This window comes from Gossypium arboreum, chromosome 10 (genome assembly GCF_025698485.1).
Source record: "Gossypium arboreum isolate Shixiya-1 chromosome 10, ASM2569848v2, whole genome shotgun sequence".
Taxonomy (NCBI): Eukaryota; Viridiplantae; Streptophyta; class Magnoliopsida; order Malvales; family Malvaceae; genus Gossypium; species Gossypium arboreum.
In genome coordinates this window covers 94,333,942-94,348,331 of record NC_069079.1, presented here as the reverse complement: position 1 = coordinate 94,348,331, position 14,390 = coordinate 94,333,942, and positions in this window count along the sequence as shown.

The window sequence follows — 14,390 nt, the reverse complement described above, 5'->3', positions numbered from 1 at the left end:
TACCTCGCCATGTGCTAGTTAGATCATAAAAAGCTGACACCGGTACTTGTCAGGAATTTGATCTTCATTCAAAAGGCCGTCATCACCATCCTTGCCATCCTTATGATTGGTCTTTCAAAGATGGCGTTGTATGTCATCAGATGGTTGACCATATAGAATTGGACACACTCTATGGTCATATGCTCATCATCCCCTAAGGTGACTGGTAGCGTGATCGCGCCTTTTACCTCAACAGAGTGGTTCGTGAAACCATACAGGGGGCTAGCCTCGGATAGCGACTATTCTTTTAAACCCATTTTCTTATACGCTTCTCAAGATAAGACTTTCATCGCGCTATCGCTATCGACAAGTATCCTCTAAACTTCAAAGCTTACTGCCGCAGCCAAAACTACCATAGGGTCATTTCCCTCCTTATTACGGATTAGCTCCTCATCGTCACTTTCAAACTTCGCACTCTATTTTTCCTTGTGTCGTGGCCTCTTTGGAGCACTAAGGGAGATCATACCTCTCATGTGTGTTAGCTTTTTTACGCTTGACTGCAACAGTCTTCCGTCTTATGTCTCATATCATCGTGGAAGGCACATCGATACTGGAGTTTGTTCTTCTACCGGTATTCCACATTGGGGGTGCTTTGGGAAGGATGCCCAGGCTCTTTACTTGGTTGAGGATGTAGGCTTGCATGGCATTCAACGAGGTGTAGGCTTCAAACATGCCCTGAGGGGATAATGCCTCGCATGTTCCTACTGGGGCCTCTGCGGGTTTCAAAGTGTGTCACCTTAGATTAAGGTCCTGTGTAGTTTGTCGATCTGACTCATAAGGACTAGTTAATGGGAGATTGCCTACCATGTTGTCCCTCTCTACTCCTGTGTTGTCGATCATCCCTTTGAAAATTGACCTGTGACACTCTTGTAATTTCTTCTGCCTCTGCAAACTTATGGGCCCACTCGTACAGGTTGTCTAGGCTTTACGGCCTATTGTTTGTGAATGAGTACTCTACGTGGTCATTTTGCACTCCTATAATGAAGGTGTTTATCGCCCACAGGTTTTTCAATTTTTTTTGTATTGAGTGTAGTCGTATTGAACCTCTTTACATAGTTTTGAAAGGACTTACCCTCTTGTTGTGTTACTGACATCAGCCATATGAGTGTATTCATAATCACTCGATGGGCCCTAAACCTATCCAAGAACATTTGCCCCAATTGAGAGAAGTTGCAAACTAAGCCTTATGGGAGGGAGAGATACCAGTCATTGGCGCTTGCTTTCAGTGTTGTAGAGAATGCCTTGCATTTGGCTACGACTAATGCTCCCAATCCATTGATATAGTCATTATACTGCATTAGATGGGCTCATGGCTTCCTTCTTCCTTCAAACATATCTTTAGGTACCTTGAAATCATGGGGTAAGTCTACTGTTATGATTTCAGGGGCCAGTGGGTTGTTGGAGCAGAATAATTAATCCATATCTTATGACTCAGGGTGCAAGGCTTACACGTCACAACGAAGCTCATCCATCTCATTCAGCCAGTCTTTCACCTATGTACTTAGGGCATCATCTTATGTGTTAACATTTCCTTAAGACCCCGAGTTGTCAGCATGTGCTTTTCTGCGCACTTCCTCATTTAGCCTTAGCAACTCCTGCTTGAAGGCCTGCTATTCCAAAAATCGTTCTTCTTGTGCGGCCATCTGTTCCCTCATGAAATTCATCTGCTCTTAGTGTAACACCCCTTTCCCGTATCCGAGGCTGGGCTAAGGTACGAGGCGTTACCAGACAAACATACAAACATTAAACTAAAATACGAGCCATAAAATTTTATTCATATTTCAAAGCGTTCATTCTCTTACACATAGTCTCTTATTTGAGTCTACGGAGCCCAAAACATACTTTAGAAAGGGTTTGGGACTAAACTAAGAACTTACGAAAATCTTGGAAATTTCATGCTTTAAGGCTCCACACGCCCGTGTCCCAAAGTCGTGTTCCATACACGGCTGAGACACATGGTCGTGTCTCTGCCTGTGTGGAATATACCTAGGCTATTTTCCAAGCTCTGGTCAACATTGATCTCTTACACACTTATACAAAATCAAAAGCATATAACATGGTATTCATTTAATGATTAAACATCCTCAATTAAACCACAAACATAACATTTGTATGTCATCATACATGTGTCTCTCATACTTATTTTACCTTGTTTATTATAGTACCACTTATACATTTATACCAAGATTATCATCTTACCAAATATCTTCAACTTAATCATCAAGCATTCATATTTAAAGCTAGATCATATCTTTATAAAATTCCACGATTCAGATGCGCAGAATAACATGTTTGCCTGAAACATTTCAATTCAATTCCATACCCAACAAGCATTACATTGAGACTAGTCATATATATATATATATATACATGTCATGATACATAACATTCTCTTCTTGTTTTCTTATAAACACATATCATTTATTTCATTATATCAATATTTCATATACCATAGTTTCCATGTATTCCACATATATTTATTTTCCTCCTCCTCCTCTCCATTCCACATCCTTAATGTATATAGCATTCTTGTAAGTACGATTTCACAATTTACAAATAAATGTTCACATCAAACTGTCCACACGAGTCATAGTCACTTAATTATTTATAATTCGAGCTACAGAGCTCCAAATTAAGATCTGTAAATTTCCCCTGAAACTAAACTCACATATCTCTCCACCATAAAATTTTCATAATTTTTGGTTTATCCAATTAGTACAGTTTATTCATTAAAATTTCCCTATTTCACTTTCTCGATAGCTTCGACCTCTCTTCATTAAAAATAATTATCTCACAAAGATGTAACTCGGATAATATTCTTGTTGATTTATCTTGAAAATAAACTCATTATGGATTTTAAAAGTATAATTTTGAGCCTCTAATATTTTTCTCCAAATTTTGTGATTTTCCAAAGTCGAAACAGGGGATCACGTAATCATTCTAAATCGATCTTACAAAACATAAATATCTCAAAATATAGAACTCCTTTGCTTTCTATATTTCTTTTATATGAAAATAGACTCATTAATCTTTAATTTGATATCTCATTCAGTCTCTGATTCAATTTATACTTTTTGGTGATTTTTCAAAATCACGTCATCGCTATCGTCCAAAACAGCTTTTATTGCTAATTCACTCTTTCACACTTTCTTTGTATTAACCTCATTTTAACATACATATCACAAATCATTTTCACCACATTTCATACATCACAAGTATAGGCCCGTGATCACAAGGTCACCATAAAATCATCCTCATGTATAACTTACTTGTTTATAACCTTACCACATCCTGGTCACTTAATGAACACATCATTTACATAACCAAGTTCCTGCACTTATTCATCACAAAACTCACAAAGCAATACATAGAGAGTCTCCGTTGAACACTTGGATCAATCCTCGATACTTGGTGGTTTCAGCACATAGCTCCACCCATCATATAGTTCGGCTCTCTTGTACACATGGTGAACACTTAGTACCACCCATGTGACCTAACCAGTTTATTCGTAGCTCTCTTGTCTACATGGTGTCCTTCACTTGGAACCACGCATGCGACCTAGCTACATATATCCCGTAGCTCTCTTGTCTACATGGTGTACACATAGTATCACCCATGCGACCTAGCTACATCATAATGTCTTGTAGCTCTCTTGTACACATGATGTGCACTCAACACTATACATGTGACCTAGCTACATACCATCTCAGATCATCCAATCTTTCCAAGGTTCAACCGGATTTCTCTCTTTTCCAACAATTTCACCAATCAAGTAATTATCCACAAACATATTTCCAATATTTTTATAAAATATCATAATACAAGTAATAGTGATGTATTACTTACATATAAACTTACATCTCATTTAATATCAACGCAATAACATTAAATTACACATTGTCTTATTAAAAATCGTATGAACTTACAATTTCCCATAATATCCATAATCATAGAAATCACATTTATGTATGATAATTCAATGCACTTCATGTACCATAGACATATTTTTAAATCAATTCATAAACTTGGCACCATAATCATTTAATTTAACATAATTCAATTAATTCACTAAATTTAACTTTCAAATTTAAATTACAAGATTATTGTTGTATTATTATCATACCAACTTACATACTTTCAACATCTCGGAGATCATAGTAAATATATCAATTTTACATTGAAACATGCATAAATTAATGCTTATTATACATATGAACTTAACTTGATATTAAAACGGCCATTTTACCAACTTTCCCAATTTTCGATTTTTCTCTCATTCTAGGTTCAAATCTCGTTTTTCGGGATCTAAAATATCATATTTTACTTATTTAATTAATGTACTATTCAAAAAAGTCCTTAACTCAAACTTTGGAAAAATTACAATTTTGCCCCTAAACTTTTGCATATTTACACTTTTGCCCCTAGGCTCGGGAATTAAACTTCATCCCTTATTCTTATGTTTTATGACATGATGATCACTTTTCCCTTCTATGGCAACATCAAATTCTCACTCTGACATATACTTATGACTATTAGGTATTTTTACCGATTAAGCCCTTTTGCTCGTTTTCACTTAAAACCGAGTAGCACAAGTTGTCTAACATAATTTAAAACCTCATATTGTATCATAAAACACCAGAATACACAAATTTTACCTATGGGTATTTTTCCAAATATGAACCCTAGGTTGAATTATTGCTAGCATAAGCTAAATCAAGTTACCGGGACTCCAAAAACGTAAAAAACTTGAAAACGGGGTTAGAACGGACTTAAAATTGAGCTTGGGAAGCTTGAAAACCCTAGCCAAGGAGTCTCCCTTGGTATGCACGTCCATGGTGAAGAAGATGAGCAAAACTGGCTTTTAATTTTGTATTTTAATTCATTTTACCCCTAAATGACCAAAATACCCTTACTACTAAACTTTCCAAAAATTCCATCCATGTCCAATTTTTGTCCATAACTTAGAAATTGGTCAAATTTCTATTTAAGACCTCCTAATTAATATTTCAAATCAATTTCATACTATAAACTTCTAGAATGCAAGTTTTGCAACTTATTCAATTTAGTCCCTAACTTCGAATTAAGCACTTTATGCATAGAATTTCTTCACGATATTTTCACACAATCATGCAATCATATCATAGACCTCAAAATAATCATAAAATAATTATTTATATCTCAGATTTTGTGGTCCCGAAACCTCTGTTCCAACTAGACCCAATTTTAGGCTATTACACCTAGAGGGCTAGGAACTGCTGTGAGGGTGGTTCTTGGTTGAAATAAGAGGGCATTCCCTGGCCCGAGGAAAGATTAAGGTCCAGCGAAGAGGAAGGCCCTCGATAGACCACATTGTCGAGGTTTCAGGTCTGTCAATGAACTAAGCAGCAAACAAGTCTATCTCATCGTACCGAGGGCCGAAACCCAACGCTTCAGCTTGACCTGAGGAGGAAATAAAAGGAAAAGTCTCGTTTGGGTGATTCATTTGGTTTTTATGGTTGAAGATAACTGAATAAAACTGGAGAAAATATGTCGATCAAAAGTTGTTTCACGCTCACCGCAACAATTGTTGAATAATATTTTTCTCATATCGTATTAAGGGAAATCCATGGGGTATTTATACATGTTCATACTGTTATTGTTACAGCTGATAATAAGGCCCACTTTTTTTCTTAGTCTTGGGGCTGATGGCACTGACATTCCCTATCTCTGGTGCTGACATTCCTTGGGCAACCCCTAGCTTATTGGACGCGTGTTTGAAGAGCACGCGGTCCTTTTTTATCCTGTGACTAACACCTCCAACGAGCCACGTACCCGCTAGTCACAATCAGGGGTCCCTTGTAGGGCTCACGATCCCTTTTGCAGGCATAGCTCGTGACCCCATTACTGCAAGGCTTAAGCAAGCTCTTCTTATTAGCTATCTTTGCGAGCACCCGGTACCCTAGCAGGTTCCCTCGTGAGCCCTGCGAGCTATCTTTGCGAACATCTTGTAACACCCCTTACCCGTTACCGTCGCCAGAACAGGATACAAGGTATTACCAGAACATAACACATACCATTAAACATAACCGAGATATAAATATGTCATCCAATTTGATAGTGCATCGTATAACATATGTCTTGAACAATATTAGCCAACTTTAATGGCTTGTACAAAGTAGCTGGTCGAGTACTGTAACTAATATTTTAAACCTAGACAAATATGACACGTAACAAAATAATTAAGCCTACTATACATGCCATAATTCAAAACGTTTAGTTCAAATACCCTAAAGTATGATAGTGCGGGTAGATCTTCACGATCCTTAACTCCCGAGCAAGTCAAGAACACTATAAGACAAAGAGAGAAACAAAGTAAGCTTATAGCTTAGTAAGTAAGTATGTAAATACTAATTAAAAAAATCTAACATGTTTACACAACAATTCAAGTATATCTACTTTAACTTCACTATTCATTCCACTTTGATTAAGCTGTCTCTCGCTGCGTCATATTCACTAAATAAATCATAACTCGAGTTACAAAACTCAAAATTCAAATCCGTAAAATTTCCTGAATCTAGACTCATAAATCTTTTTGCTAATTTTTTCTATAATTTTGGTTCAGCCGATTAGTACAGTTTATTAGTTAAAGTTTCCCTGTTACACAGCTCGACTGATCTGACCTCTGTTCACTACGAATTGAATTTCTCTCAGTACACAATTCAAACAACCCTGATGTCTGTTTCATTTAAAACTAGTCTCAATAAGGAATTTAGGCATGTAAACTATATTTCTTAATTTGCTTTGTACAATTTTTAATTATTTTTCAAATTTGGAACAGGGTATCACGTATTCATCCTGAGCGAGTCACATACAATTGTAAATATCTCAAAATATAGAATTCCTTTGCTTGCTCTATTTCTTTTATATGAAAGTAGACTCATTAAACTTTAATTTCACATCTCATTCAACCTCTAATTATATTCCTCCTATTTTTGGTGATTTTTCAAAATCACGTCACTGCTACCATCTAAAAACAGTTTTAATGCTAATTTCACTCTTTCACAAATTCTTTATGCTAACCTCATTTTATCTTATATATGTATATACCACAAATCATTTTCACCACATTTCATTCACCATAAGTGTAGGTCCAAACCACAATATCACCACAAAACCATCCCGTTGAACAATTCGGATCAATCCTCGATATTTAATGGTTTCAAAGACACACCCCACCATCATACTTCGTTTAGTTCGGCTCTCTTGTACACATGGTGAACACTTAGTACCACTCATGCGACCTAGCCGATTTGTCTCGTAGCTCTCTTGTCTACATGGTGTCCGTCACTTGGAATCACGCATGCACCCAGCTACATTTATCTTTCACGTAGCTCTCTTGTCTACATGGGATACATCCCGTATCACACATGTGACCTAGCTACTACATGGTGTCTCAGTAGCTTTCTTGTACACATGATGTGCAACAAGATCATACATGTGACCTAGCTACGCCCTCTATTTCATTCGATCTCTCCGAATGTTCAACCGGGATCTCTCTCTCTATATTTATTTCCATTCTTCCAATAGTCGATTTATATTTTAACATCAGCTAGTGTATTTATATAATAGGCTGAAATATAAGAATGTACATGAAATTATTGTAATATTTACATACAAACTTACCTTGGTGCAAAATGTGGAAATTTTGCAATTTAGTCCAAAACTTTTTCCTTCCCCCGTTCAAGATCAATTCCGCGTCTTTCTTGATCTATAATAACACATTTAGCTCATTTAATACTCATACTATTTATTTCAATCCAAAAATCACATCATGGAAAAATTACATTTTTGCCCCCTAACTTTTACAAAATTACAATTTTGCCCCTAGGCTCGGGAATTTAATTTCAGCCCTTATTCTTATGTTTTATGATATGCTGAACATTTTTCTCTTCTACAACAACATCAAATTCTCACTCTATCATATAGTTATGAACAATAGGTATTTTTACCGATTATCTCGCTTTTACTCGTTTTCACTTAAAACCGAGTAGCACAAGTTATTTAACATAATTTAAAACCTCATATTCTATCATAAAACATCAAAATACACAAATTTCACCTATGGGTATTTTTTCCAAATATGAACCCTAGGTTAAATTATTACTAGCATAAGCTTAATCGAGCTTCCGGATTCCAAAACGTAAAGAACATTAAAAACGGGCTTGGAATCACTTACTATGGAGCTTGAAAATTGAAGAAACCCTAGCTATGGAGAGAGGAGAATTCGCAACAACTAAGGAGGATGATGATCAATTTTGTGTTATTTTTCCCATTTTATTTCATTTAATATCCAAATGACCAAAATGCCCTCCTTACTAAACTTTCAAAATTCCTTCCATGTCCAAATTTTGTCCATGAACTTAAAATTGGTCAAATTGCTATTTAAGACCTCCTAATTAATATTCCAAAACAATTTCATACTAAAACTTCCGGGATGCAAATTTTGCAACTTATTCGATTTAGTCCCTACTTTCAATTTAAGCACTTTAGGTATAGAATTTCATCACGAAATTTTCACACAATCATGCAATCATATCATAAACCCCAAAATAATTATAAAACAATTATTTCTATCTCGGATTTGTGGTCACGAAACCACTATTCGATTAGGCCCTAATTCGGGTTGTCACAATTCTCCCCCCTTTTGAGATTTTCGTCCCGAAAATCTTACCGTAAAGAGGTTTGGGTACTGCTTCATCATAGCTTCCTCAGTTCCCACGTAGCCTCTTCTATCCCATGTCCGTGCACAATACTTTCACTAAAGCTATACTTTTATTTCTTAACTGCTTAACCTCTCGAGCCAAAATCTTTATTGGTTCCTCCTCATAGGTCATATCCGATCGAATCTCAATTTCGTTGGGAAATCACATGTGAAGGATCGAACGATAACGTCGCAACATTGATACATGAAACACGTTATGAATTCTTTCTAACTCGCCGATAAGGCCAACCGATATGCCATCGGTCCAATTCTCTCGAGAATCTCAGACGGGCCAATAAAACGCGACTCAACTTGCCTTTTCGACTAAATCTCGAATCTTTTTCCATGGTGACACCTTCAAGAACACTTTATCACCCACCGAAATTCAATCTCTTTTCTTTTAAATCAGATATGACTTTTGTCGATCCGAAGCGACTTTCAAGCAATCCCAATTACTTTTATTTTCTCTTGGTTTCTTTAACTAGATCAACTCCATGAATCTGCTTTCTCACTAAGCTCGGTCCAATATAAAGGAGTCGACACTTACGACCATACAAGGCTTCAGACGGTGCCATTTGTATACTTGATTGATAAGCTGTTATTGTAGGCAAACTCAATCAAAGATAGATATTTCTCCCAACTACCTCCAAATTCTAAAACACAACATCTAAGCATATCTTCGAGTACCGGATTACTCTTTCCGCTTTGACCATCTGTTTGTGGATGAAATGCGGTACTAAAGTTCAATTTTGTACCCAAAGCTTCTTGTAACTTTTTCCAAAATCTCGAGGTAAATCTTGGATCTCTATCGATATTATAGACATAGGTACTCCGTGCAACTTCACAATTTCAGCAATATATAATTCGCTAATTTATCAAGTGAGTAATCAGTACGCATCTTGGTATAAAGTGGGCTGACTTTGTTAATCTATCTACCACTACCCAAACAAAGATCCTTCTTTTTAGGAGTTAAAGGCAAACCGGTTACAAAATCCATGGTAATCTTGTCCCATTTCCACTCGTGCACCATTACCGGTTGAAGTAATCCGAAGGTTCACTTTTACTTGTTGATGATCAAACACTTGGTTACAAATTCGAAATGTCCTTTTCATACCGCCACCAATACGACTTCTTTAAATCATTATACATTTTGTGCTACCAGATGAACCGATAAATGCCATTGTGCGCCTCATGTAATATTTTCGAATCAATTTATCGTTTTTCAAGCACACATATCCTGTCTCAAACATCAAATACCATCCGTCCAACTCGAAAATCGAGTCTTAACTCGATTCGCATTGAGTTCTCTTGATCCGCAACTCACTATCATTCTTTTGAGCATCACAAATCAATCGGAGAAATAACGGTTTAGCTCTCATCTCTGCTAAGATTGACCCATCATCGACAATGCTAACCCGTGTTCATGGCTCTCAAAGTAAAAAGAAATTTTCGCTTAAGGCGTCAAGAACTACATTTGCTTTTCCCGATGATAATCAATCACTAGATCATAATCCTTTAATAATTCAAGCCATCTTCATTGTCATGATTCGGATCCTTTTGATTCATCAAGTACTTCAAACTTTTGTGATCGTAAAAATTCGACATTTTTCACCGTACAAATAATGTCGCCAAATCTTCAAGGCAAAAACAACAATGCCGTTCCAAATCATGTGTAGGATAGTTCTTCTCATGCGGTTTTAACTGCCTCAAGCATAAGCTACCACTTTACCCTCTTGCATCAACACACATCCAAGGCCCATCAATGATGCATCACTATAAATTACGAACTCCTTTCCGACTCGGGCAGTACTAAAATTGGTGCTTCACTCAATCGTGCTTTCAACTTTTCAAAACTTTGTTGACATTTATCATCCATTCAAACTTAACATTCTTTTGCAACAACTTAGTCATAGGAGAGGCAATCATCGAAAATCCTTCAAAAACGTCTATAATACCCGGCTAAGCCTAAAAGCTTCTAACCTCGGATACATTCTTGGCGGTTTCTAATCAACAATCGCAGAAATCTTGCTTGGATCCACCAATACCATCACCGAGACTATATGCCCCAAAAATCCGACTTCACGAAGCCGTAACTCACTTTTACTAAACTTGGCAAACAGCTTTCTTTTCTCTCAAGATCTGCAATATAGTTCTCAAGTGTTCGGCATGTTCGACTCATCTCGAGAATAAATTAAAATGTCATCTATAAACACTACTACAAACTTATCCAAATATGGCCTAAGATCCGATTCATTAAGTCCATAAATATAGTGGAGCATTTGTTGTCGAAAGGCATCACAAGAAACTCATAATGTCCATACCTTGTCCTAAAGGCGGTTTTCGCACATCTAACTCCTTAACTCTCACCGGTAGTAACCGGACCTCAAATCAATCTTTGAAAACACTGTGGCCCCTTTAACCGATCGAATAAATCATCAATCCTCGGCAATGGGTACTTGTTCTTTATAGTCACCTTATTGTCGACGGTAATCAATGCAAAGTCTCATTGAACCATCCTTCTTCTTCTGAATAATACAGAGCACCCGGGAGAGAAACTCGGTCTCACAAATCCCTTGTCCGTTAACTCCTGCAATCGAGCCTTCAATTCTTTTAATTCAATGAGCCATTCTATATGGAGCAATCGAGATCGGTGCAAGACCAAGCAACAAATCAATGGCAAAATCTATCTCTCTCTTCGAGGCAACCTGTGCAATTCCTCCGAAATACATCCGAAACTCACAGACTATCAGATCGATTCAAATTTCAGTTGAGGCAACTCAATATTCATTACATAAGCTTTATAAGCTTCACACCCTTTTCTCATGTATTTTTGTGCGGACATGTGCGAAATCACCATAGGCAATTTATTTGATTCATCTGTTTCAACCCACGAATTTCTCCATTTTCACATTTCAACTCTAGTGTCTTTTGTTTACAATCTACCTTAGCATCATACGTTGTTAACCACCATTCCCAAGATAACGTCAAACTCACCAAATGGTAACAAGATCAAGTTGGCGAAAAAAAGGACCTTGAATCATTAATGGGCAATTCTTGCAAACCTTGTCAACTAGCACATATTGGCCTAAGGGTTCGACACTTTAATCGTAAACTCAAGAAATTCAACAGCAACTTTTTATTGGATACTAAATTCATGCAAATATAGGAATGAGTGGACCCGGATCAATCAATGCAATAACAATAGTATCATAAAGAGAAAATGTACCAAGAATGACATCGGAGATGATGCATCTTCTCTGCACGATAGCATAAGCTCTAGCAGTGCTCTAGCTTCGATCTTGCCTTTGAATCTTTCATCACGCTTTTACTACTAGTCCCACCTCCAGATTTCTCGGTGGTCTACCTCTACTAGCGGTGGTATTCGTCTAGCACTCAAATCTTTCTTCTTTAACTTTCTCCGGACAATCTCTAATAAAATGTTCATGAGAACCGCACTTTGACAAGCTCGCTCAGTCCCCAACACTCACCATAATGTTGCTCGCCACATTGTCGACACTCGCTTTCTAGGTCGCACATTACCCACACTTGCCACCAAGTAGCTTGAGCTTTAGACCCGAATATGCTCTACCACGATCTCTTTGTGAATCCCCAATTGAAACTGTCATTCGAGGGTTTGTCTCTTTGGACCTCTTTGGTTGAGATTGAAATGGCTTGCTTATCTGTCTTTTTCTGACATCTCGAGCCTCAATAGCAGCTTTTCTTCTTTCTTTGTTCAATTCTTCAGCTTTAAGAGCTCGATCAACCAATACTACAAATTCTTTCAACTCCAAAATTCCTACAAGCACTTTAATGTCTTCATTCAGCCCATCTTCAAATCTTCTACACATAATGGCCTCGGTGGACACACATTCCTGGGCATACTTGCTGAGTCTTACAAATTCGCATTCATACTCTGCATGCACATTTTCCCTGCTTCAATTCAAGGAACTCCTTCCGCTTTTGATCAATAAATCGCCGACTTATGTATTTCTTTCTAAATTCTTCCGGAAGAAATCCCAAGTAACTTTTTCTTTTGGCACCACTACAACCAAAGTCTTCCACCGGTGGTAAGTCGAATCTCTCAAAAGTGATACAAAGACACTTTAAGCATTCCTCGGTGTACATGAGAGCTCATCAAATACACGGTAGAATTTTCAAGCCGAATTCCGCTTTCTCGGGATCATCATCAACCTTTGCTCTAAACTCTTCGCCCCTTGTTTTCGAATCTTGTCAACCGGAGGCTTGTTCATTCTTACCAAATCTATACCTTGAGCAGCCTAGGAATCGCCCGAGGTATAAGAGGGGTGGAGGAGGTTGAGCATTTGGATTTGCTCGAATAAATTCAAGATACTAATTGTTCATCATTTGGAGAAAGGCATCCCGAGCCTCATCTCCTTGTCTCAATGTCTCAGTCTACTTTCCACAGTAGCGGTCCCTTGTGCGGGAGCCATGCATTACTAGCAAAGATCATCACCGCAGTTCCTTCAGATCCATTACTATATTAAAACAAAACACAGCTTTAGAATAATCGAGTCACCACACTATCACAATATTTTTATGGCATGTATAGCTAGACTTTTACACACACTTTATTAGTCCGAGAATCGACTAAACCATGGCTCGATACCACTAAATGTAACACCCTTACCTGCTACCGTCACCGAACAGATACAAGGTATTACCGAACATAACACATACCATTAAACATAACCGAGATATAAATATGTCATCCAATTTGATAGTGCATCGTATAACATATGTCTTGAACAATATTAGCCAACTTTAATGGCTTGTACAAAGTAGCTGGTCGAGTCTCAGAACTAATATTTTAAACCTAGACAAATATGACACGTAACAAAATAATTAAGCCTACTATACATGCCATAATTCAAAACGTTTAGTTCAAATACCCTAAAGTATGATAGTGCGGTAGATCTTCACGATCCTTAACTCCCGAGCAAGTCAAGAACACTATAAGACAAAAGAGAGAAACAAAGTAAGCTTATAGCTTAGTAAGTAAGTATGTAAATACTAATTAAAAAAATCTAACATGTTTACACAACAATTCAAGTATATCTACTTTAACTTCACTATTCATTCCACTTTGATTAAGCTGTCTCTACTGCGTCATATTCACTAAATAAATCATAACTCGAGTTACAAAACTCGAAATTCAAATCCGTAAAATTTCCCTGAATCTAGACTCATAAAGCTTTTTGCTAATTTTTTTCTATAATTTTTTGTTCAGCCGATTAGTACAGTTTATTAGTTAAAGTTTCCCCTGTTACACAGCTCTACTGATCTGACCTCTGTTCACTACGAATTGAATTTCTCTCAGTACACAATTCAAACAACCCTGATGTCTATTTCATTTAAAACTAGTCTCAATAAGGAATTTAGGCATGTAAACTATATTTCTTAATTTGCTTTGTAAAATTTTTAATGATTTTTCAAAGTTGGAACAGGGGATCACGTATTCATCCTGAGCGAGTCACATACAATTGTAAATATCTCAAAATATAGAATTCCTTTGCTTGCTCTGTTTCTTTTATATGAAAGTAGACTCATTAAACTTTAATTTCACATCTCATTCAACCTCTAATTATATTCC